This window comes from Strix aluco, chromosome 6 (assembly GCF_031877795.1).
Source record: "Strix aluco isolate bStrAlu1 chromosome 6, bStrAlu1.hap1, whole genome shotgun sequence".
Taxonomy (NCBI): domain Eukaryota; kingdom Metazoa; phylum Chordata; class Aves; order Strigiformes; family Strigidae; genus Strix; species Strix aluco.
Window position 1 is genome coordinate 25,629,113 of NC_133936.1, and position 26,851 is coordinate 25,655,963.

General features: G+C 40.9%; 1 long non-coding RNA gene across 1 annotated transcript in view; it reads left to right on the forward strand.

Annotated features, from left to right (window-relative positions):
- Positions 1-26,551, forward strand: part of LOC141924966 (uncharacterized) — a 28,184-nt gene extending 1,633 nt beyond the window's left edge. The window contains exons 2-3 of the long non-coding RNA XR_012623712.1: positions 19,215-19,383; positions 23,446-26,551. This is a non-coding gene — a long non-coding RNA (uncharacterized LOC141924966). The remainder of the gene's footprint in view (positions 1-19,214; positions 19,384-23,445) is intronic.
- The last annotated feature ends 300 nt before the right edge of the window (positions 26,552-26,851 follow it).

Genomic DNA, 26,851 nt, shown 5'->3' on the forward strand with positions numbered 1-26,851 from the left:
ATCTTGGCTTTGCTATCAGTGTTGAAAATAGCTATTAAAATCCTAGACAAAGGACAGACTTTGTACTTCATAAATAAAATAAACCATTATGCTTTTTTTTTTTTTTTTAAATTACGTTGCTATCATGACTAGTGCTACAGAACAGACTGAGCTGAGCACTGAGGACCAAAACTTGTAAACCATGCTTTAACTCTTGGAAGCCACAATCCAATGAAGGACACATACTGATTGTTCCTGAAATGCTGTGCACAACTCAAGAAAAAGAATGAAAATTTGAAACAAGACCAGCAATAAAACAGTTAAAGGTAGAAAAAACCCAACCCAACCCCAAAAACCTTTCTAGCAAGGGGGTTGAGCAAGTCAACCAACCTGCCTTATCCAAGGCCAAATAGAGGGCTTGTTATTGGTCTGAGTGGCTCTCTACTAGACAAGGCTGTGCAAGTGCAGTCTGTGAGAATTCTGCTCTTGGGTTGTGTGTTTTTCTAGCAGATCTCCCATGACTGAAGCACAACTGCTGCACTAGAGGCAGGAATTGGGCTGGGAAGGCCTATGGTCTGTTTCACGTACCAGGACAGTGCAGATGATGATTTTTTTTTCCTAGCTTTTCAAGCTCAAAAATCCCAAGATCCCAGAGACTATTTTGGGTGAAGAAAGCAGACAGCTGGAACTTCTGATGTTTCCTAAAATTAAGATGAAAATTAGATTTCTAATAGAATGTGAGGAGCAGCTGCACCGTGGCTTAACATCCTCTGAATATGCCCCACCAGGAGCTGCAGGAGTCACTCAACCAAAACGGTACACAAAGTCATAAAAGTGAGTAGAGATTACTGAGTCTGAACAATGTATAAATTACTTGCCCATGGTGGTTTACTTCTTGCAGTCTTTTTGTTCCACAAATTAGTAGCTTCATATGGAGATGCTCAGGTTGAGCTAAATGTTCCTTGGAAAGTAGCAGATACTTTCCTTGCCTGGTGGAGCTAAAACAATTAGGAAAGTCCTGGTGAAAACAGGACTGCTCCTCCATTCCCAAGATGCTTCTCTAGGGTTGTGGAAGGGACTAATCTTGCTCAGCACAGACCTTGCTCATCACAGTTACCTGGTTGCGTCCTTGCTGAATTTGGGTGTCTGCTTCTATCAGAAATGTGTGGTGCCAGTTCCAGGTGTTGTGGAGGTCTTGTTTGCCTGAGCAGCACAGCACTGTACGCATAGCTAAACTGTGGCTGCCATGTACCCCGTGCCACTGCATGCACAGCACGAAAAATGGAGCAGCCACCCTGTTCCACCGCAGGCTGTGGCAAACCAGCTTGTGATTCAAAAGTGGCCAGGATTTCAGCCACACAGGCTGATTTATAGTATTGGATCATTGTTTGCAGCTGACAGCCCTTCCTGAGCCTCTGGTTTTCCTGTCCCTCTCTGAAAAGCTCTCCTTGACTAGGGAGTCTCTGATGCTACATTTTTATGATGTTGTGATGAGATTTCAAGACAGACATTATGTGAAGGAGCTTCAGTGGTAGCAGCTTTTGCTAGGATTTATCACTCTTCACATATCAGTAAAAATTATAGTATTTGAGTGGTGTTAATGAGATATTAATCTGGTATTTTCTTTGACTTTTATTTTATTTTCCCCTCCTCCCCCCCCCCCCCCCGGAAACAAAAATAACCTGGCGATCTCCTGCTTCTCAGATGTACTTAAAGCTCAGTGTTGTGGAAAAAAAGAGCCTAGCACAGACCTGCACATGGAGAATGCTGCTGAGCTGCACTTAATGATGCCTCTTAGGATCAGCTGTGCTGCTAGAAAACGCTTCATTTCCCGTGGCTTTCTTTCTTTACAAGCAGAGTGCAGCTCCAGTGGCTCTCACAACAATTAGCACCCACTTGTTCTGCAGGTTTGAAGTTTTTTGCATTAGTCAGGTTGAGAAATTCATGGTATTAATCATGACTGAAGTTGTTATTTATCACCTGCTGGGTGAGAAATAATAATTTTGGCACTACTGGGGCAGCAGGCCAGAAGTACCAAATTAAGTAAAACATCTAAACACTAGCAAGGATCATTTCTCTGATTAATGAATTGTTACAAAGAAAAAGTGCTACTCGTTATCTGATCTTAGGATAAAAGTAGGAGTTGGAAGTAGAAAGCATTAGCAAAGTCAGTCTATACCGTGATGTAGTTTGAAACTTTCCTGGCTGATCTCTGGTCTGTCGTTCAGTAACTGCTAACATGCACTCATCTGCGTCAGAAGTTTGCAATACTTGGCTCACTTCCCCCCACCCCTTTGTAAAAAAGTAGCATTTGGCAGGGAGCTCAAGGCCCATTGTGTCATCACCTCTAAAGAAACGTTGAAATTACTTTAACCTTCTAGGGCTTGTCTAGGCTGGAAAGTTTTACCATAGGAACAGTTACCAGCCTGGCAAAACACCATTGTGTGAAGGCAATAATAGGGGTGCAGGAAACAAAAACAGCAACATCAATAGAATTAAGTTTACACCCAGGTAACTGTATCCATATTGGGGCCATTAGTCACCTACGGGATTAAAACAACCCACAAATTCCAGCTACCTGATCAGAAATATTTCACATGTAAATACAAAAAGGGTTGGCCTACACAGAAGTGGTTACGTTGCAATGAGGTCTGTGTGTGCTGTTGCAACCCTAAGCCACCAAATCACCGTGACGTACCATGTCCTCTCCCTGTAAGACCATTGCTGGGAGCTGAGGAGCTGATGGCATAGCAATGCCCAACAAAATGCTATTTTCTGGATTTGGATGGAGATGTAGAAACTGACTGTTAGCCTTGAATATGGTTGAAGAACTCAGCCCAGGAGAGAAGCACTGCCACTGAAGGCAAGCAGAAACTGGGTGCAATTTTGTTTGCTTGTTGTGGCTTACAAGAAAAAAGAAAAATAGTGACAGTTTTAGAGACCCTTTTTGGCTCCAACTAATTAATTTGCTGTAAAGAAGGCACAGGCTCTTTTCCATAGAGAGCATCAGTCATTCCCATCTATTTCTTCAGACTTCAGATTTGGTTCTAGTTGACATGAAGAACTTCCCAGAGTTGATGCAGTCGAACTGCCCCTCCTGACATCTGTGGCAGCCAAAGTAACTCCTGTCTACCAAGCCAGTGTGCCCAGAGGCTGACTTGAAATAGTGAGCTGACATGAGAGATCAACATGAACTTATGCCTCTCCTATTTGGCTTAATGTTGACAGTATCCCAGTTTGTCAATAAAGACATTATTGTAAGCAAGCTTTATGTCACATAAATGCTCTTTCATCTAGATTTTTTTTTTTTTTTTTACCTTGAAGTTTATTCTGCATTTAAGAAGAAAATTAGAGGTCTTGAGGATGTAGGGCATGATAGTCACCTTTCCTACAGGCACTGCTCAAATCATCAGTATTCCAGGGTTTGTGACCTCAGTTCAGTGGCAAAGTTTTGAACCAAGAATGAAGTGATGATTGTTCATAGAAAATAAAAGCAGCAGCAAAGGGCTTGTTGCAAACAGAAGACCAACTTCCTAGGCTAAGCAGGCAGCCATCAGAAGGTATCTGAATGAACCTTGTTGCAGGTACCATGGGGAGGTACCAGTGCAGTTTAGCCATGACAAATTCTGTAGAACTGGAAAGAACACCAGCCATTACCCAGCTGGTCTGGTCAAACTATGGCATGACCCAGTCCCTAGGGCATCTTCCTCTTCCAAGTTTGTCTTCTCTCAGCAGGGATTTAACACTTTCTACCACTTCTTTCTGCCAAAGATTTGTGAGCAGCAATTCCACCTCTCTAGTCATACATCTCAGGTTGTCTCTGTCATGCTGTCATGGCTGGTGACATCTCTTTTCTCTATACTTTTAGCTACAAAGTGCAATTTTGGCCAGGATTTCTTGACTTTGAAGCTATCTGTTGCTGGTCACACCATTCTCTCACTGCTGAGATCAACAGTTTTGTCACTGATGCACAGGATTATTGCCTGAGATTATTTTGTGAAAATTATCCTTCATCTTTCAGATGTTAACACTTGGACTGTTAGATTAAGAGCTGCCCACTTTCCTTTCTTGTCAAGACAAAAAAAAAATTCCCTTTAGGTCCACTGCTGTTTCTAGCTTAATTCCTGTAAATTCCTCTCTAAAATTCCTTTGCTGTTTTTGTCAGCACCTTCCCTCAGAAGTGCGTAGCATCTTGATCTATGATGCCTCCTAGCCAAGAATTATATAGCTGGGATTACTGACTATCTCCATGATCTCTTTCATTTGCAGCTTTAAGTCTGTGTTGTGGCATGTTTAAGGAACCAGTTGTTGAAGATCAGTAGTTTGGGGGCATTATGGGAAGGGTACATTTTTATCCACTTAAATAAACTTCTCTCCAGCATATTATGATGTAGGTTATAACGTTTTGTGAAAGGCAGGTAGGTTTCTGCATGTGTGTGTAAAGATCACAGACTTGCCTGTGACCTGTGTATTACATGCAAGCGTGAGTGCAAAGGTCTTGCTGTTATGCCAAAGCTGTTATGCCAAAGCATGCACACTAAAACCATGCAAAGCCTAAAACCACTGCTATGGAAACCGCTGCCCGTCATCTGATGGAAATGCTTTTGACACACAGAGGACAGCTCCTGCAGACCTGTTTCTATGGAGGCGCTTTCATTTGGTTCAGTGCATCTTCCTGGGGCCTGTCCTGCTGCCCGTTCTCCCTGATATCTTTTTGTGATCCCCCTCCTTTCCTGCTGCTTAAGGGTCTTCCTGCACTGGGAAAAGGAAGGGCTCATCCTTAGGAAAGGTTTTCATGCCTGTGGACTGCATTCCTGCCTCTGCTTTGAAAGAGATTCCTTGTGCCAGTAAAATCACTTAAGCATGAACAGAGAAACCAGCATGCTTTCTAGGATTTGTTTAGGCAGAGAGAAGCATCCTGCAAACCTACCACCTTCTGCTCTGTGTCTCTGTAGTGAGTCCAAATGCTACTGCCACAGGAAACACATTGTGTTTCCATAAACTATGATGCCTAAAATCTGCTTTTCTAACTCACTAATCACAAACAATTCCAATAACAAGGTAATTGGTGTTTTGGGTTTTTTTTAAGTTTGACAAAATTCAACATTGGAAAAATGGAAAGTAAGATCAAAGCTCATTTGGATAATGCAGTTATCCAAATTTCTTTGGTATTTTTGTATTATAATACTAAAAAATTATCAGTGTACTCAGAAATTATGATTTATTGAGAAGCAGGCTGAGAAAAGCTTGGAAGGGCAAGGAGCAGATTCCTCAATCCCGAGGGGATTAAAAAGTGCGAAACACTTAAATGAGGCTTCCAAAAGAGGAAAACCAGGTAGCAATAAGAGAATGGAGTTGCCTTTCAATCCTTAAACCAGCTCAGTGAGTTTCTCAGTATATTGTCCTCCTCACCACAGTGTATTGGAGCCATCTCTTGCACTGAAGCCAGCAGAAGTTGTTTGATGCATCCCCTTTGAAACGTCACTGATCTGCAATCAAGCGAGTGACTTCTATCCAAAGATTACGAAATACTTGGCAAACTTATCCAAGTGGATGAGTCAGACAAAAAAACCTGCCTGACAAAAGAGCGAGTCAAGCCATAGCAGTTGCAAGTAATTTGTCCCAAATGTGAGCAGGGCAAAATCTAGAGCAGGAGACTGGAGGCTGGTTTCCCAGCGCCACGCTCCAACCACCGCACTGCATTCTTTGCTGCTTTTTTAGCCACAACGGGCTCTTAAAATCACCCTTCAAAGGCATTTCTTGGTAGTAATAAATGAACCATCAAAACCTAAACAAAGAACCCAGCAGTTGAGATGATGCAACTTAACAAATAGAAATGGCTAAGATTGCCTTGTCCTCTGCTAATTTCCAAAAGAATAAAGCCCAGGTCATTTATAAAGCCTTCCCCCTTCCCCTCTCCTTTACAGCCCCTTGGGAGTCACCCAGGAGACAGCACCACTTTCCTCTGTTTCCCCATCTTTAAAATATATTCATTCCAGTTTTCAAATTGCTCTTTTGTAGTGCTAAATCTCTACTCGCACTAATTTCTCCAGGTCAGAATCTGACCCTGATTTGAACAAAATCTGGAGTCAAATATTCACACCAGAATGCTTTTGCCTTGCTGCATGTCAGATGCCATCTCCCTGCAAATGTTTCACACACCTTGGAGTGCAGCTTGTGGAACTGATGAGGTGAAGAGCACTGCAGAGCAGCTCTGTGCTGGTAATCACAGGACTGAAGAAACACATACATCATCTGCCACATAGGTTGGCATTTCAAGTAAAAAACCTTCACAATGTGTAAGATGTTGGACAAATGATGGCCATATGCATGTTTGCCTCTGCGCAGATGTCTTTGCATTCTCAGCTAGGAAAAAGCTGAGGTAGGCTTTTTTTGCCAACAGTTTAATATTAGTGACACAGTTTATGTCCTCTGCAAAAACAATAATGGAGGATAAGGTGACATAATTTATTTGCAAATCGTTTGACATATGCAGGGCATTGTCCTTGCAATAATCACCATCAGTCTGTCAGTTTAAGATATGAACCGTGCCACTGCCATTTTATATCATTGTGTTAAGCTTTCACATGTTGTAATTTTACAGATTTGTTCTTTGGAGAACACTGCAACACAAATCAAATTGTATTATGTTTAGTCATATGCTGTGCGGAGCACCTCCCTGCAATTAGGGGTGGGGGAGATGAGGAGCAAACAAACAGTCCTAGGTAAGAGGCAGCTCCTCAAAAGTTAGGATATTTCCTAGATACCATTACTTTACTTTCATGGTCATTATTCAAGGCAAGAGGAATTATTTAAATTCATGCTAACATCAGTTGCTGGCTGCATGAACAAAGTGAGCCCTGGAAAGTACCATACTGACAGATCAATTTAAAACACCCTTGTCTGCTTTGTTTCTCCATAACAGTCAAGCACAACATTTGATTCTTATGAATAATGTGGGTTTTTCTAAAGTAAATATGCTGATTTCTTTTCAACTCACAAAAGATCCCTTTATGACCTGGTAGGTGCCTGTAGTATTAACTCTGCTTTCCTTAGATGTGCAGAATGAATCTGGAATAGCAATGAACTCAGCATTGTCTCTTTTATTCCAGGCAAATTAATTCCTGTGGTATAGTTTAAAAAAGACCTAAAGTTGACTGCTTACATTTAGTCTTTTTTAAAAAATTTGAACCACAGATTACTGTGGGAATCATTCACAAGTGTATTTTAAGTGCCTTCAGTGCCAGATACCTTATATTAACCGTTTGAGGAATGTATTAGTATGTAAGTGTGTCTTAATTGGTAAAGGAGTCTGTAGGAAATACTGTAATATACATTCTGGAGTATCACATTTCAGTGACTTTTTACTATATTTTGAATAGAGAAACATGATTTGTTTTCCCCTGGGAAAGTTCCCCACATTCAGTTGTCAGCAGAACAGAATCTTTCTGCTTCCAGTGAGCCCTTAAACTAGAAAGATTTATTGCACTTACACCCTTGAAAGAACATATCTTTTTCTTTGAAGGCAGCCATTATCACCATCCCATTTTATATCTTTTCTGATAAGTGCAGGCAGTAAAGCAGATAAACTCCTTGCATACCAATTAAAGACACATGCACACTAAGACACTGTATACTATCAGAGATGCTCAGAGTAATATTCTTCCTAGCACAGTAGATATATCTAAGGAGTTTGACTTTTATTATTCTCAGCTTTACACCTCTGACATTTCTAAAAACATGGAGGAAATTAATGAATTCTCACCTAAGACTCCATTGTCTAATCTTGCCCCAGTGCTCATGAATTATGGAAAATGACAGATCAGCTGATGACGTACAACAGGCTATTTTAAAACTACCTTTTTTAACAAACCTGGGCCATGAACGGCTCACCACTGAATTTCATGCAGTCACCTGACAAAATACTGGTCTCATGTTAATTGATGCCCTAAATAACTGTCTTGCTTCCTCGTTTCCAAGATATTGTGATCATTTTTATGCACAAAAGGTATGAAATCCAAACCTCTGAACCTCAGGAAGCCTCTTTTTTTTATTCCCAGATAGGATGCTGAAGTGCAGTCCTAACTCTTGGCAACCTGCCTTGGATTTTTCCATTTTGAGATCTCCACAGGCTAAACGAGAGCTCAGTGACATTTTAAGGTTCTTAAGCACAACGTTCCTCCAAAGGAGCAAAGGGCTTTGCTCCTCCTGAGCAGTGAGACCAAGAGGATTCATATGGGAAGGCCCTCCCTGCTGAGATCGTGCAGTGGCCAGGCTGTAATGACTGAGAGCCATGTTAGCAGCTGCAAGCCCAAGGGTTCTTGTCTGACCTGTAATGTTTGACTGGGCGGTAAGAAGCCACACTGTCTATGCAGCCTTTGGCTAGGACATCTCCCACACACTCTCTGTCCCAGTTAGCATGCAAATTTACTGGGGTAGGAGCCACTCTGCTGGGTTTCTTTCCAAATAAGTAAATAAAAGCCCCCAAGCATTACCACAGGCAGATGATGTCAGCAATGCCAGCTTGCTCAGAGGAGCTTATCCAGCGAGGGGCTGACCTGCTCTCCTCCCATAGCTGGGACCACTCTGGGCTGCTCCCAACCACCACACGCCCCAGGAGCCCCACACACTCAGTTTCTTTTTCCTTCTGTGCTCCAATATAAAATAAATTAGTATATTTACTCACAACATTTTTGTTGGGGGGAAAATTATCTGTCTGCAGTATTATTTGAACTTATTTTTACCTCTCCAAGAATCTCACCCAGGGTTTTCCCTGAAGTACAGTGTCTGAACACATCAGTGACTTCCTTGTGCACAGTGGCTGAGATACCAGTTTTGTGTCAGGGTTCCCTTTAGATAAGAAACTATGGAAAGCAATACATCTCATTCAAAACATCTGAAAGAGCTGAAGATACAGAAAGCACTAATCAGTAATTAATACAAATAAAAGAAACAATCTTTCATGTAGGTGGTAATAATAACACTCCAGAGTTTGTTCTAATCCATCTTTTTGTCAAATGAAGCACCAGGGAATTTGTCTGCAACAATCAGAGTATTTTCAGAGTCTCTGCTTTGATTTGCAATATGGGGTTTAGTCCTGTGTTAACACAGGACTCAGAATAAATAATCAAAGGGAATGGTTTTAAAACTGATAAACTAGGCTTTAATATGCTTTTCTACCCAGCTTACAAGTCAATTTTCCAAATCAAGAAGCCCCCTTTTCACTTTATATAGGAATTGCAAAGCACGATATCCCATTGCACAAATCCTGATAGCTCCCTTTCTTCCCTATTAAACCACTGAGAGCAGCTGGAATAAGGGGCTTCTACCCTTCCTCTCCAGAGAAACAGCATCTTCCAGAACATCAGACTGTCCCAAAATCCTTTAAATAGCCCTGTATTCGTTATATTTAGTGACAATTACACAAGTGACTTCCTGACTGCAAATATGATTCATTACTCTGCAGCAGAAGTAATACCTCTAATAGACTATGCATTGAGTTGACCCAAAATAGCTGCTGAAGAATAGTTGTTCCTGAACTACTCCATGGATAGATTTTTTAGATGATTATAACCATTTATAAGAAGAACAGATTATCCTGCCATGTAATTATTTAGCACTACCCCTAAATCTTTATGTAAACTAAATTTCAAATATGGACAACAATAAGCAATGTTTAATAAGGAGTTTTTAGCAACAATTTGTCTGGAAATTGCCGGGAGGTTATAAGCCCTATTTTAAATTAAACAATTTGCATTCAATGTTTAGTCACCCTTTAGCTCCACTATTATCATCACTCTTCAAGTTAAAAAAAAAGAACAGAAAAAGAGAAATATAAAAGTAATTTTTTCTTCTGAGTAAAGGGAGTAGAAATTGAGTATTTCCAACCCTGCTAGACCTGAGGATGCAGCTCCAACTCCCTCCCCACTCTGGAATAATGCAGACAACTTAACCCTGCTGAAGACAGCACTACCGCAGGGCCTGCAAGCCCATCTTTAACAGGATGGTGCTGCCCTGCTATTGATTTTGATGACTACATGGTGTTGAGCATCAGGGTTTCACTGCATACACACATTAGGAAGCCTGGAAATGCTCTCAAAAGATTATCTTGTGTACACTCCCCTACTGCAGAGCCCTACACTGGGAAGACCACCCTATTTTGCTTGTGCACTGTCACTGTCCTAGGAAGGGATTGCTCACAGGCCTGCACTGAACATCTTCAGGTCATCCTCAGCATTCAAAGCAGATCTCAGCACTGCTGTGTGCCAGGCTGGCTCCGTCTCGCTGGCACAGGGCTCCTCAGTGCATCCTTTTCCTAAATTCACCACTGCAGAGCGAGGCAGGCGGCTGGGCTGCCACTGCCCAGCTCGTGCAGGTGCCTCCTGCCAAGGGGATTTTTGACATAGCCAGATCCATGCCGTCGCTCCCAGGGCAGGCAGAAAGCAAAGACTAGGGGAAAATCAGAGTCTCACCCCCTCCCTCTCACTGATGCCAACTGCAGTTTATCCGCGAACTTCAGAAAGGCCAAAATTTCATCTGTACTGTTCAGGATTGCTGCAGGCAAGGCAGCCAGGTATGCTCAAGGGGAAACCCAACCCTATCAGCTTTCAAAAGAAGCCACAGAAATACTCCATCGCCCTTATACAGATGATACTAAACACATGTGGAGTAATCTTCTTTCAGCTCCTTTTTTATTCCTTTTCATAGCAGTCGCTCAGCATAACCTTCTAGACAACTGCTGCCAAAGAGGAAGGCTGGGAGGCCTGAGCTGTGTTCAGTACAAAATTATCCAGGTGGGTGCTGTCAGCTCAGCTTTAAAATTTTTATTATTTTTTCAGCTTCCTGTCCAAGTGTTGTGCCTGCTCCCTTGATTAGAGCAATGGCAATTTAAACTAAACCTCACAACATGCAATGGCTGATGCTAATGCTGAAAAACCTCACTGATGAGGTCTCAGAGTAATCCCAGTGTCCCAGCTTACTGTGCATCTCTCTGTTCTAGCTTGTAAAAGAGCATTCTACAATGCTGGTATGTAATCTAAAAACCATCATAAGTAATAATTAAACATTAAATCAGATTAATTCCAGGCTTGTTTGCCCTTGATAATAATACTACTAATTCTCTAGAGACAAAAGTAAGACAATCGTGTGAAAACAAAGCACAAATAAAGTCCATAAAATGCAGAGGAAATATTTCCAACATTAATTTTGTAATATGGAGTATTCATTTTGTAATATGGTGGTGGCATAAAATATGCAGCAGCAACAAACAGAGGAAAGTTGATGGAATGCCAAAGCTGTTTCTCCTTAAAATGCACATTGCTCTGGAGCAGTTAAGCTTTGCGCTGAGATGAGACTGCCTACACAGACATTTTCAAAGGACTCTTTCAAGGCCGACATGCCACTTTCAGCTCTGACATGGGATCAAAATAAAAGCTGGGGAATCACATGAAAACCCAGCCAGGCTGTGTGGGAGAGCCTCAGAGGGGAGGGCTGCAAGAGCTATATTTGTGGTCTCACGGGGTGTTCCCATGCTCGCTGTCTTCATATCAAAGGTGCTCTGCTTTTAGACAGCAATCTGTTGGTGCCAGGCAGCGATGGCCGTGTGATATATGGCTGTTGGCAAAATGAGCCCGTCCATGGGTTATCACCGGCTCTAATTAAAGGAAGACACAGGCTACCGAGTCGGGGTCCCTTTCATTGGAGCTGAGAGGACAGCAATCTCCACAAGAGCCGCAAAGGAGGACAGATTCATTTGACTGATTGCATGATGTCTGAATTAATGGTCAGGAAAAGAGCTATTATTGGGCCCACGCTGGTAGGCTGCTTCAGAGAGCGTTTGCTGCACTATCTGCTTGAACATGGAAGCAAAAGCAATGCACTCCTCAACACACAACCAGCAAGGCAGGAGCCTGGCTGATGCGGCGAGCCTTTCCTGGATCAATTTTACAAGGTTGAGTGTCTGATACATAATGAATGTTCAATAAGCTCAAATAGAAATACTTTGCAAGGAGCAGGCTGTTAGTCAAACCAATACTGCTGTAACTTTTAAAACAGTTTTCTTGTTTTATTGACAACGTGGGCAGCAGAGACAAAGCAAAGCAGGACACAGTATAAACCACAGCACCAAGTAACTTCGGCTCCTGGCCTTCTTTGTGTCTCCTGGTTTCTGGAGCTGGGAAAAACTCACTAATTAAATCCTTATAGCTACACTAGAGCTGCTGGAAGGAAAGGGGTGGGGAGTAATTGCTCTCAAATAGTCATGGGCTAGCATGTGTTTGACAGGTGGGAAAACCTGGTTCAAGCCCTTGGTGTTGGGGGCACTTTTTGGGGGGGGGGGTGTTAATTCTTAAGAAAACACTGTCGTGCTATTCTTGTTGCATGTAAGAAATCTGGCTTCTCTCAGGATTTCAGTAACCTTACAAAACTGAAGCAAGTTCCAGAGCTAAAATTAAATTCACAAGCTGTAGCAGGCTTGTGGGCTGACACAAACTTGCAAGCAACAACCTGCTTCCAGCATCACATTTGAATGTAATGCTTACATTTCTAAGCCCTTCAGGATCACAACAGCTAAATGGAATTAACTCCAGACTAGAATCTGCTCTACATGGCTCATATCACCTCTCGCCAGGTGATGCTGGACTGAGCTGTAGAAGTACTTCAGTGTGACTCTTTAACACATGTGAGACTCATCTGTCTCACCCCACTCCAAGTGCAGTGTCCAAGGCTGCTTCTGTGGCAAAGCTTTCTGCTTTTGGGAGACCTCCACTAGTAAGTAAAAGTCTCAGAAAAGACAAAACTAAGGCAACAAAAATGACAAGCCAGCCTGGTCCTGGTTTCCCATTTGCTACTTCTCTTTGGGAGCCAGTAGACAATTTGAATATAAATAAGTTACAAACCTCCATTAAGCCACCTGGCAGCGACCTCCTTGGGCTTTCGGCTCTAGCTGAGCACATTGCTGAATACCAGCACTGCGATGTTGCCCCTGGAGGTGGTGTGGCACCAGAGCAGGGAGGCTGTCAGATCTTCATCCTTGAAGGTCTTGGGACCTGACTATACAAAGCCATGGCTGGCCTGATCTGGAGATGGCAATAGGCCTGATCCGAGCAGGAGGCTGGACTAGAGACTCCAGTGCCTGCCTCCTGCCAGCAGCTCTGAGGCTGTGACTCTCTGTTGGTCCTTCTTTGCTTCAGCTATCTGGAAATTTAGAAGGCAAACTTCTTGCTGATGCAGCTCTTAGGAAATTCTCCCTAGGGTATACATGCACTTCCACATTTCCCCAGGAAGAAACACAGCTACTTAGCCAACAAAAGAAACCCCTCATTGAGATCTTGTTTTCAGGAGTTCAGACAATAGCCTTTGTAAGTGGGTATGTGAGAGCTGATGCAGACAAGTACACCGAGGAACTTAATCATATCCTATTTCTGTGTGATCAAGATAACCTATATTAAACTGTTAGCAGTCATTTAAATATTTAAACCAGTAGATCATACAAAGAAAAAGGAAAGATAAAGTTTAATCACATGGCTCAGTTCTATTGAATATATCTGTGAAGTGGTATTTCTGGTTATTTGTGAGTGGAAAAGCACTTACATACTAAATTGTTTCTCACTTACAGTCATCATAGGCTTAGGACTCAGTGATTTGTATGGCCTAAAACATTAGATAATCTGTCCGACTGCATAACATGCAGAGAATCCCAACTGCCAAACATTTCCTCAAGCCCATGGGATATATCTTGCTGTTACGGATCATTGCAATTGTAGAAATGGTACCTGTGTATATAACTTTAAAGTAATTGCTTTTTTAATATTTAAGGGGACGCAAGTTAACTTGACCGAGGTACTCCTTGGATATCTAGTCATATTTGGCAGAATGTTCAAAGGACACTTAAAAATTCCCTTTGACTTCCATGGAAGTTACTTATATGCTTAAAATTAAACACACACCATAGTGCTCTGCTAGTTGAAGATGGTACATATGCACAATTTGGAGTACTATTTATACAGGATTAAACCATAAACAGTATGATATCATGTTCCTCATTTTTGAGAATAAAAATTTTAAATTCTCAATTTATTGTAACAAATAGATTTCTTTATTAAAAATATACTTTTCTAAATAATTTATAGCTTGTATAAAATGCAGCTGCACCACAGGGCTGGGCCCTGTGACCACTGTGCAGGAGACACTTGCTTGTGTCCCAGAGATGATGCTTTTGCCAAGACACAGGCGCCGTGAGTGACTAGTGGAGTGGCATCTGCAGAGATGTGAACACTACTGAATCTCTAAGCTCATACAAACTGAATTTCTTTACTGGTTTACTATGGCGGTATTTTTATCCTGTTTTAGTTGGAGGCTTTGCTAAGTGTGGTAGATTTTTTCACAAGAATAGGAACAGAGTGGCAGAGTAGCAGAACAAGTATCCTCACAACTTTCCTGGGAGAATGTATGGAAAACTTTATCGACATCTGTTTAATTTTTTTTTTTAACAGGAACAAACTAACCTATTTTTCTCTCAACTTGTTATTAGAAATGCTTAAACATTTTTAGTTGATTAAGAAAATAATTTTGAGACACAGCAAATCTCAACTGTTCTGATTAAGATTTTAGAGAACAATAAACAATTCAAACCATCGTCTCATAATTATAAATGTGAGGCGATTTTAACCATGCCAACACCTATAAGAGAAATGCAGAAATAAGATGATCAATCTTTCTGTGTAATAGAAACAGTAACAAAATGCTCTAATTTCACTACACTCATTTCTGAACTGTCCCTTCCTATGGAGTTCCTAAAAGAAAACAGAATTATTGAACAAATTAGGAAATATTTAATAAGAAAATTCCTCTGTTTTTACAGTGTGCCTATGGATTTCCTAAAAGAAAACAGAATTATTGAACAAATTAGGAAATATTTAATAAGAAAATTCCTCTGTTTTTACAGTGTGCCTTTACTAAGACTTACTGAGCACTCTTGAGACTCTTATTCATGAGTCAAAGTTATTCAAATCAGCTTAAAGATAGTATGTGTGTACATGCATGTTTGTACACAGACTCAGTCAAAATACAAGGAGTTCATACTGCTGTAATAAACTGGGATAGCAAGAAGAAAACACAATGAACAATACTTCAGAAGAAAGAAGTAAACGGGGAGGAATTACATAAATGTAATGTCCTACAAAAGGTATTTTCATATTACTCACTTAGTGCTGATTCATCCTCATCAAATGGTAAAATCAGCTTTGACATCACTACTCAACACCAGTGTGGTATTACAGCTAAATGCTACTTCACCAGTAATCTGTTATTATAAAATGAACTTTTATATTGGAATATTCAAATATTTATATGGAATAAGTGCATATTGATTTGCCTTCCTAGCAAGCAGGGACACCATATTACAGCAAAGAAATATTTAAAACTATTTATTTACAGCATTTATTTTAGTGGCTTCTGGAAAAAAAAATTTACATATGTCAGCATTAGGACATGGAATTTATTTTCTCTGTGCCAATTTAAAAGTCTTTTCTTCCTTTTTTTATATGTCATGGCTCCAGGGCTCTTCACAGCGGGGCTCTGCAGAGTCAGAAACAAATCATCATTTGCAGTCAGTGTATTCAGAGGTCTTATTCCTCTTAACTCTGGCTTAAGAACAAAGTCCAATTCCAGAGCTGCATTTTGATCATCTTCCTCTTTCAGCTGGTGGTCTAAGACCAGCTGAGACTCCCTACAATCACTGTATAATCCCTGATTTAGACTGTTAATTTTTGTAATGATACAGAGCTAGTGCTGACCCTCCTTTCATTCCCAGACACCCTTACTACATGCTCCCCTGGCTACAAAAAATTTCATGCATACTTTGAAGCAATCTGGGGCTGATTTATTCAGTGCACCTGCATGAGGCTTGAGGGAACATACTGCACCGCCCATCACCTCCCAGGCGCACGCATTCCCTCTCAAACTTCTTGGTCATGACCCTGTCTCCTTCTCCCTCAGCCCGGCATTGTCTATCTGGAATGTTTCGCAGAGAAACATGTCCAAAGGGTGTTGGTTAAGCAGTGGGGAGATAGATGGGGCCAGGATGCGTGTGCTGAGTCTGGTGAAATCTGCTGCCATTTGCACCGGCTGTCTCCTTGGTGCGCTTTCCTGGCCTGGGCACTATGCAGAGAGGGGGTGAAAGTGCCTTATGACTTTCACAGCACATCAGAAAATAGATATTGCGATATGTCTTCAGGGAGAAGATATGAAACTGGCAGCTTTGGGGAGAAGCAGGAATATGGCAGTTGTGACGGTTCCCTGAAATGAAAGCTGCTCTTTCCATGACACTTTCAAAAAAGTAGAAGTGTCCTAGAAATCTTACAGGTCCAGCATCTGGCTCTTAGCATAATCTTTCTTTCCTTCATTAGGACGTTTTTCTGTTTGGATGAATCAGAGAGGAAGTCCCCTTGAGTTACACAGCAAGCCAGATAAAATGAGAGACTGACGGTCTCCCCATACGAACAGCACTTCAGCTAGTGTACAGACGCACAAGGCCAGTGCTCCAACAAAGGAAGCTGGCAGATCTGTCAAACCTTCTTCAGACAACCTATTTGAGGATTAATCATATCAATGTTTGCTCCATGAGGTTGTGTGCACTTCAGGCACTTTTCTCTCCTCCAACTCTTTAAACAAGGAAACACTTCTTTCCTAGGATTCAGGGGTCAAGATTGGTCCCCTTCTGACACCTCAGATCCTTTCAATTTGCCTGCTGCTGCTAAGCTAAATGGTGGCGTGAGGTAATTTATTTGGGATCAGGGTTAAAGTGTTAATGAGAACACCACATTTCTCTTAAGCTCAGCAGAACTGAGAGCAGCATTCTCAGCTGAGAGAAAGAAAAAAAGAAATCCTCAGCACATACTGGAGCCAAGAAGCATATGGAGCCATTTTAGTCCACGGTTGCATAGCTTCTTCTCAGGTTTCAATGAAGTAAATCTGAAGGGCAGTTTGAATCCTAATATACGTGCAGGAAGTCCATGCATTCAGGATTACTATAAAAGTAGTCTAATTGGAGCCCTTCTCCAGCGAGGTGCTGAGAGCCTTCAGCTCCACTTGGAGCTAAGAGGACCGGTATGTTTAGCACCTTGAAGGATTAGGCTTCTAAATGTTCCTACTGCTGATAGCACATTTGCTAGGAGGATTGATTTGACAAGGGTGGCGATGTATGGCCATTAAATTGTTTGCAGATTTGACCTATCTGTCCATAATAAGAAATAATACCTGAAGTGCCATAACTCTGTCAAACATTTCAAAGTAATACTTGTTTAAAGATCGAATGCATTATGTAATCTCATAATGTCAGATTAGGACATAAAACCATGGAACATGACACAGAGCAGCATTACAAGACATACTGTGTTGGAAATTTTATAAACAATTTCTTCTGGACCTTTCACATGTTATCAGTTTGAGTAGTGACTATGATGCATTTCAAATTTCTTCTGGCAGCTGGAGACAAAATGACGTGGTAAGAAAGTGACTGGAAATATCATCCAGGAGCTCTTGCAAAAGAATTTTTCCATAGCAGAACAATAGAGACCAGCAGATTTTGTCCTGGTGTGAGGAAACCTAAGGGGAGAATGGGAACAAAGAAAGGAGAGCAGAACGATCAAAATCAAGGAAAGTAACAGATCTTAGTCTTGTGTGTCATTAAACTGAACCACAGCTATCAGTTAACAGCCCCAAAATAATTAATAACAAAGTAAATGTAAAAATCTGTTACCTACAGCCAGCACAGGGGCTTAGAGTTACCCAATGCTTATGCCTACGATTTCATATGCATAATTTTTCTCCATATGAATTTATTTTTATTACATGTTATTTGCCTGAGTATGAGACTACCTAGGCAAGATAAATATCTTTTACCTTGGAAGTATCTATCTGATTTCTTTTAAGTATAAAGCACTTTGGAATTTGGGGAAATGGAAAAGCAAAATAAATTCCCACAAACTAAATCTAAAATCAAGACAGGTATAAAAAAACAGAGCTGAGAGGAGAAAAGGAAATAAACCAGCAATGAAATAAACAGTGATCATTTTTTATGAGACTTATAATAAAGAAAAATTATTTTAACTTTCCTTAAGTGACAACTTGTGGAAAATAGGAAGCAGCTAAAAAAATAGCATTGAGCATGCTAGGCTGGTGAACATCAGCTGGAGTTGCCTTTTCTGTGATTTTCCTTTTATGTCTAATCTTAATAATTTTTATGACTTTATTCCATTCAAAGTATGTATAAATGTATATATGTATATAAAAGTATATATACATGTCATATGCAGCATTTTTGTGAATTGAAATTTAAGAAGCATATGGTGGGCCCATTCAGCAACATCTGCCTTGACCAGTGCAGAATACCAGAGCCCACGAATCAGTGCTGTGATCGCAAAGGTCATGATTTTCACTCCCATGTCACCTCCACCAGCCTGCACCACTGACAACAGAAGAGGGACTAAAATGAAGCTATACGGGGGTAGGGACCAGCTCCCACTCAGCTCCTGTTTTCCCTCTGCAAAACAGTGTGTTGTGAAGGAGTGGTGGCCCTGCCAAAGATCTCAGGAACCAAGAGTTCAGGCCTGTCAAAGCAGCACTAATGCTCTCCGGGATGTGCCACCCTTTCTTGGAGGAGCCTGGAGTGCAGTGGCACCCCAGATACTGCTTCTCTGGCCTTGCCATGATGCTGTGCCTTGGGGAAAGGGTGACAGAAGAAGGATGCCAAGATACGGCTCTGACGGGGACCAGTTGAACAGGCTCGGGGTTTTTGTCTTGCTTGCCTTGGCACAGCGAGTGCCAAGCTGGTCCTGCACCCCAGGAGCCAGAGTTTTAGGGAGAAATGCACAAGTGCTGCTTCGCTTGGCACAGCGGATTTAGAATGAGTTTGTCTCCCTCTGTGAGCCATGTGGACGTGCACAGCATGGGTACACATTGCACACGATGAGTGGAAGAGCTGGGAGCTGTCTCTGCTTCTCTACTCTCAGCACGAGTTTTGCCCCTTGGCTGCCCTTGCCCCAGCAGGCTGTCGAGCCCGCACCCTTGCTCTTTGCACAGGTAGCATCTTGCAGACTGAACTTTGCTTCTGTCCCAGGACAAACTGCAGACAGATTCTCCTGAGATGGGAAGCAGACTACAAGCCTGGGACCCGCACTTCTCTCAAGGGACAAGTGATCCCCTCCACCTTGCCCTGTCCATGTCTCTCCACGCAGGAATCATGCAGAGCAGGACTGTCGGGAAGCCTTGGTAGCCTTGGTAGCAATCCCTGCAGGATGTACCACTCACCAGAAACATCAGTGCTTGCTGATGACTCCCCATGGATGGCTGCTCTCTGAAACCTGTCAGTTAGCCAGCACCTCCGCATTAGTGGATGCTAACCGGGTCAGTATTACTTTGTATTAGATGTAATAACTCTTTGTTCCCTCCTTTTTCTTGCTAATAACTAGCTGCTTCCTTACATCCCTTCTGGTCAGCCCTGCCTGTCAAATGACATGTCTGTCAAAATATACATTATTCAAAACTGGACCTGTTGGCAGCATTGTGAGGCTGGGGGATGGGTTCATGTATCATATCACTCTTCCCTTCCATACATCTCAATTTCCTGCTTTCTGCATGATTAATGCACATTTGCTTCCCTCTACATAATGTAGACAGAAAAGAATGAATTATGCTGCTTCATTACATTAACTGGTAACATGTCTTTCCATACCTATATACGCTAATCACTGCTTTCTTGTGCCTTATGTTTGTAAATGAACTAGATAGAAAGAGTAAATACGGAATAATTGCATGTTATGCTCCTCTGATGTAACAGAAATCAAAGAAGGGGGCAAGAAGGTGTTTCTCCCACTACAGAGTCAGTTTAGTAGGTTTTCACAGTCATCACTGTCCTTGTAACACCTACATTTGACCTTTGATGTTGAGCTTTAGTAGTTTTCACTAAATTCAAGGAATAGAAGGCAGACCTTTTCTGCAGTTGATAGAAAATGGATACAAGTGACTGAAAATAACACACATATACATCAGAAACGTAGACTACAAGATGCTGTTCACATACTGAGTGGTTAATCTCTGCCTAAACTTAATACTAAATGAAACAAGCCAATATTGGCACTCTCAGACAAACTCCAGTATTGCATCTGGAAATAACATTATGCAGACTTGAACATATTAGTAGCTTAAAAACAGAGAGCAATAGCAGATGCTATAAAATACACAGAATCAATCCTGCTTGGACATTTATTGCATTAAAACTATTTTCAATTTATTTAGCAGCAAAGTGCTTTTATTACTGACTACTGACTATGTATGAGTGAGAATGTGTGTGGGTGCTGTACACACAAACATGTGCATGTTAGCTGCTCTGTCTGGCATAAACAATCCCTAAGAGGACAGCAATAAAATTTTTTAACAACACATAGCAACATCATGCAATATGCTGTAAAGACACAACACAATAGAATACTGATGCCATAGATCCAGCCATAGTTTAGATACAGGGGATGAAAACATTATTAACTAAACAGAATTTGATTAGAAGATTAGCACTATCAGTTTATCCTTGAGAAATGCCATGGGACCTTTAACTAGAAGTAAGAAACCAGCTGTTGGTTGCTGTTTGCCTTTTTTTCCCCTTTTACTTCACAGAGCCTCCAGAAGCTTATGTAGAAAGAAAATCAATTAAATAAAAATGGACAATGATGAAGAAGTCAAGAGAGCAATTTTAAAATCAATACATTGCTTCAAAAGAAGCTCACAAGGTGCTTGCAGAATATGGAACAGAAGCCTGACATACCAAGCAGACACAATGTTAAGAACCAAAAGGAGATCCCCCAATACTTTCATATTTATCAGAAAGGATGGCATGGAAAGATTAGTAGTAACCCAAGGTTGTTCTCTATTGCCTATCCTGACTCCTAGAGGATAGCTAGTGAAGGTTCAGACACTAAGCCATGTCTTTATGTGGACAATGTTTGGGTTTGAAGAACCCAAAACTTCAAGAGTCAGACAAGAATGAGCTTTTGTAGTAGCAAACATCAGCACAAATATCATCAACTTCTGCTCTAAGTACAAGACATAATTCTTCAATTTTCAAATAAACACATGCCATAGACTTTTTAAAAAAAGCAACAATTAAACAATAAAACTCTGCCAAAGCAAAATGTTCCATTATGCATGCAATTTTCTCCCCAAGGAGAGGACTGAAGAAAGAACAAACCACATGTGAAATGTTAGTCATGCTGTTTGACGCACTTTTGGGTGGTTCTCAGATAGTGCGGTAAGGACAGTACAAGAGTTTATATGGAGTAGTGGAGAAATCAAGGAAAAAAACACCCACAAACAAATGAACTTAATGCTTGCTTACAAGCTGATGTGGGCAACTTTATGAAACCATCAGAGACAAAAGTAATCTAAACTGTCATAAAGGATGGTGATCTCAAACTATTTCATGGGAAACATGTTTGGCAGAAAAGGGTCTTAAAATAGAGAATAGTGAATTGCTACAGTTAGCTGTGTTTTAGTGCTGCTTCTAAAATTGCAAACTGTAAAACTCAGCCCAGAAAATCTTTTGACCTCTTTTGCTGTGTAAAAATTAAGGCGGAATTAAGTATGACTCAAGAAGTCAGGTAGAGTATCGAGTCAAAAAATTCTTAGCCATATTCACTTTTCACTTCAAAACCATTTCTGTTTTATTGCAAGTCTGTGATTCTGAAAACATAGTTCAAAAAGATGACTTTAAAGAAATTCCTTTTTTGTGTGTGCAAAACATCTGTGTAGTGATACACCATGACAAGCATGAGGCGTGCAAATACAACTCAGAGCAACTGGCACTTCTGTCAACACAGCACTGAAAACACTGATGTCATTTAGTATTTGTGGTAAGCCCCAAATATTCCTCTTGCAGCAGAACATTTGTTGCCTTCTTCCTATGGAATTTCTGAGCTGGAATCAGGTCCAGCTATATCATATTCTATTTCTTCCCTTACACAAAGTTTTCTTTTTTGAATTCTGCAGTCTCAAATGCACACAAGTTCACATCTGAACTTGAATGTTTGGAAGTCTTACCTCTCCCTGGAAATAGACTTGCTGGCTTTTCTTTCAGCTGTTATTATTTGCAGGTTTCTCATCCATGCTCATGTTGATGAAACAAAACAATGTTTTCGTGTCTTCCCTTCAACCAATACAGTATTTTCATACTTTTAGTTACAAAAAAATTGTAATGAGTGAGTTTTTTTGTTAAATTCTTATTTGTCTGTAAGGTATGCTTATAGATCATTAACACTGAATCTTTGATACTGTCACTATGCTTTTAGAAGCTGACATCATCAACATCATGTTTTTTTCCATAGGTATTGGCCAAATTCTGTAGTCATGGCAGAGAGAGCATCAGTGATACTGTACCTACAGCTCTCCTGTGGTTAATATCCTAGGATCCTCAGGGATTATCATAATAAAAGCAGCAGCAGTGGCTGAAGGACAAATCTACAGTGTGTTTTCTATCACTGCTACCCTGAGGTTGAGGTACTGTTCAGGTCTGTGCTGGTTGCCTCTGGACCAGGAAAAGCTGGTGTAAGAATAAAAACTGGAAAACTGGGAAAAAAAAATTATTTGAGTGGTGTATGTGACATGCCTAGCCTGTGTTCAGAGGAGGTACATGCTACTGGTTAGGCATCAATAAGTGCATTAAACCTGCAGCATCGCTACTAGTAAAACTTAAAAAGACACCTGACTTTCTCCACAGCAGTCACACACTGAAAGGTGACTTACTGCTGCACCTAAGAGCCCATGGGGCTCATGGTCACAGCCAGGGCAGCCGCCCTGCATGCTGCTCCTCCTTGTGCTCTGCACAGAGATCCACATTGCTTCTTATGGAGACATAGTAAAGGATAATCAAGCAGCTAATTTGTCATATACTGTCTGTTTTGAAATAAAGACTTGTAGCACGGGGGCCATGCCATATGAAGCCCCAAGCGAGTACCTGCAAAGACAGTGTCTCTGCTTTGAAGAGCTAACCGTCTGGGAAAAAACAGTCTCACAGTCCTAGAAATCAAGCAAAATACAAAACTTACAGAACACACCAGGTTGCAATTTACCTCCATGCATCAGCTCTGCTTTCTAACCCAAATTTCACTGTAACCCACCAAAGGCCCTGTTCTAGCAATGGGCTCTGCCACAGTGAGCCTGTAGACATACACAAGGCAAAGCTGAGGCTGCTCTTTGGGATAATCTTTTGTCTATAACTTTGATAGGTATCACAGATTTGGAAGTTTAATGGTTACATCAGACACAACTTCATAAGGTACTGGAAGTCTTTACTGGCTGCTTGACAGCTGAAGTCCTATCAGGACTTAAGTTCACCACACTACATGCCCCAAAATATTTTCCATAACATATAATGCTTTTTGGAGTTAATTTCATATAAATTCCTCTTTTTTTTTTAAGGTGCTGTCTGAGTTTTGAGGAAAGAACATCAGAGCTGATGATCGTGATCTGCTCATGCCAGCAATGATGTCTAGGATCAGCAAACTGACACTAGCAGAAACACACAGAATTAAAAAAACCAAAAAATCCCCAAAGAGAAAATGAGTATTACATTTCAACATTTTCATTTCAACATACATGTTTCAGATATTTGAAACTAATATTTCCTGGACCTTTGCATATGCATCTGTGACTGGTATATAGAAAACCTGGAAAATCAACAAAAGGAACCAGAACAAATTAATAATCCCTTCCCTCAGCAAATTAAACTTCACTCTGCTAAATTAGTTGACCTTCAAAGTTTGCCCCAGGGGAATCATGTAAGATTGGAGGGTTTATCTGAAGAAACAAAGATGAAAACAGGGATGAAGAATGTGAGGTGGCTAGTGGAGTAGATGGGCCTGGAAAGGTTTGTTTAGTTACCTTAAAAAAGTTCATTAGAAGGGGGAACTACTACCACCTCTGCATAAAGGTAGATTTTGTCATGACGTCTTATTTACTCAGAGGGACTTACTTACCTCATGTGTGTAGAGAAGAGAAGGAAATATTCTTCACAACTCAGCACAAAATGTGCTGCACCAGCTTGGACAGGGAATCAAAAGAGAAGGCAGAAAGATGCTGTTTTTCTCAAGATGGTGCAAGCTGAGGTAGAGTGAGGTTGTTACTCAGCTAACACGAGCAGTCTGCAAAGTGGACATTATTTCAAACCACACCAGAGACATGAACTGAGATGATGTGGATGTCTAAGAACTGTAGCCCAGCTCCAGAGCATCTTCCCCCTGGTATTTAAATCACACTGGGTTTGTGCTGCAATGAACTCTTACAGTTGAACATCTAATAAGAAAAGAACTAGAGCAAGTAGTAGAGACAAATGATCAAGTAGCTACTTTAAAAAAAAAATCTTGTTAAACATGGAGTGTTAACTGTCATGCTGGAGTTCTCCTGCTCCTGCAGACTTACTGTCTTATCCCCTTACCAGAAGGGATTCAGTGCCACGCCATACAGACACTTCTGGGACAAATACGTGTTTCTGCTTATTTTGTAGGGTTTATTAATGGTGGTTATTGCTACACAATTTCTAAAATTTGTGATATGGTCTACCTGTATGATGTTTGATGATGATAATTGTATGAGTAGACACATGTACACTAAAATGACTCCCACAATTTTTCAAACTATGAAAGTATACAGTTAGTCCTGACTACTGGAAAGATTCAGATGTGTCTTCTTGATAAGGCCATAATTTTGCTAACTCTTACAGGCAGATACTCATGAATATGGTTCTTGCAAAAAGGTGATCTGACTAATATCTGAAAACACTTACATGCTGGTTGCATTGATGGAGGGCAGGAAGCGTAACCTTTGACCAGAGAAGTAATAACAGCGTAAGCTTTTCTAAAAACAAAACCTAGGGGAATTAGTGTCCCGTATCAGTCACAAAGTGCATTTAGGGCTCTCTATAAATCTCGCTGAAGCATTTAATGAAATGGTCATCTTCCTGTGTAATTTGAAACGGATGTGAGAGTTTTGCACTGACAACGAGGATGTTTAAACTCCCAGAGGACTAGGGCTAGAACCAAAAGAACGTATGACACTGAGGAGTGGGGGGGCTTTCACGGGCTCTGACCTGGTACCTCAAACCCGTATGCAGGACATCAATGTCTGGAAGAGCAAATGAGAATCAGCCATGTCCAGATAGGATCTCCAGCATCAGCATGCTGGCTAGGGCCACCTACCTCCAATCACTTGGAAACACTCAGGAGAGCAGGCTTATGGGGTCTTTTTAAAAAAATACATAGGTGTTTCCATTTTGTGTGTCCTTTTGTTTTTAACACTCCCCATATATATCACAGTTCATGGATCAGAAGATTTTTCTGGCATGTGGAAAGTTTAGATTCAGTTCCCTCTACCCCTTCCTCATCTGACTAATTAAAAAGCTATCTGCTCTGTTTCCAACAGAGTCTCTCCAAGGAGCATCAGAGAAGGACTCCATCCTAACAACGCTGAGGTATCCTCACTGGCTCCTATAGCGAATGGGAGTGGCTGGTCTTTTTTCTTCCACTGTATGTACTGGTACCAGGCATCACTGTCTCATAAAAAAATTGCTTTGCAGGCTCAAGTCCATAAATATTAGTAAATAAGGGATGGACCAATAAACACATTGTAAGTTGGCTTCCATTAACTAATTAAAGATGGCTTATTCTAATAAGGTGTTTCATGTCAGCTAGGTTGTTTCTTTCTTCATTTGAGGAAGATTAATGGCCTAATTTTCTACCTAACTTTCATCACGATAGTAAATTTTTATTATGATTTTTTATTTAATGTGCTTTTATAATGATTTTTTAATCATCATATCTGAGCTCCCCTAATGTGAAGCTTTTTTATGACCTTGCCGAAAATTTCTTTCTGATGTCAGAATCCCTGTGTGAGCAGGTGTTACATGCTTTGGCAGTGATAGAATTATTCTTTCATAGTCTATAGAAGCTCTTAAGCTGCCTTCATCCCCATAGCATCTAAACTCCATTGAGTAGCACATTAACTGACAAGAGTAACATCCATCATCTTTGCTTCATTCTCCTCTCCTGAGGAAGTGTGTATGTAGGGGAGCATATGGTTTGGGTGGGGTTTCCACTGTGTTTTATTTTTAAATGTCCATGCTGCTAGGTGTGTGTCTCAGAAAATTTTTCCTCTCACATGGGGCAGAGGCTGCAGAGAAGTTTCTAAAGGTCTTTCACTCCTGCCATTACTTATGCTTGTGTCTCCAGTCAGTCTCTATCTTGTCCAGAAGTGAGATTTATTATGACAAATGATCTCATCCAAGTGTTAAAAAAAAAAAAAAAAGGGGATCCTTTATTAGAGCATTTTATACTGATGAAGTCTTTTGCATCTATAGCAGAAAGAGCTTTCCAAACTAAGGATTTTTTTATATGGTCTCCCATGTATGCAGTAACACTAGCAGCAGGAGCTATTACTCCTTACGTACATAGCCATCAATAAAGACATTCAGCTGAAGTTTTGCCAGTGAGTAAAGTTTGATGATTGCTATTAAAGACCATCCTTAACTTTATGGTTTACTTGTTGTTTTACTTGTTCAGCTTGATATTCTAGGAACATCTCCAGGATAAGGGGATCCTAATACTGATGGTAACGGAGTATTCTAGCTTGAGGTACTTAATCTTGGAGATCTGGACAGTCACTCTGTTATTAAGAGATGTCATGAAATCAAAATATAATTGCAGATTAATGTCTTGGCAATGTTACCATGTTAGCTTCAAAACACTGTATAGGTACCACTCCCTTACCACACTTTAAAGATGGATTAGGAAAGCAGTATTACTATCCATCCAGGTCATGATTATCCTGTGAT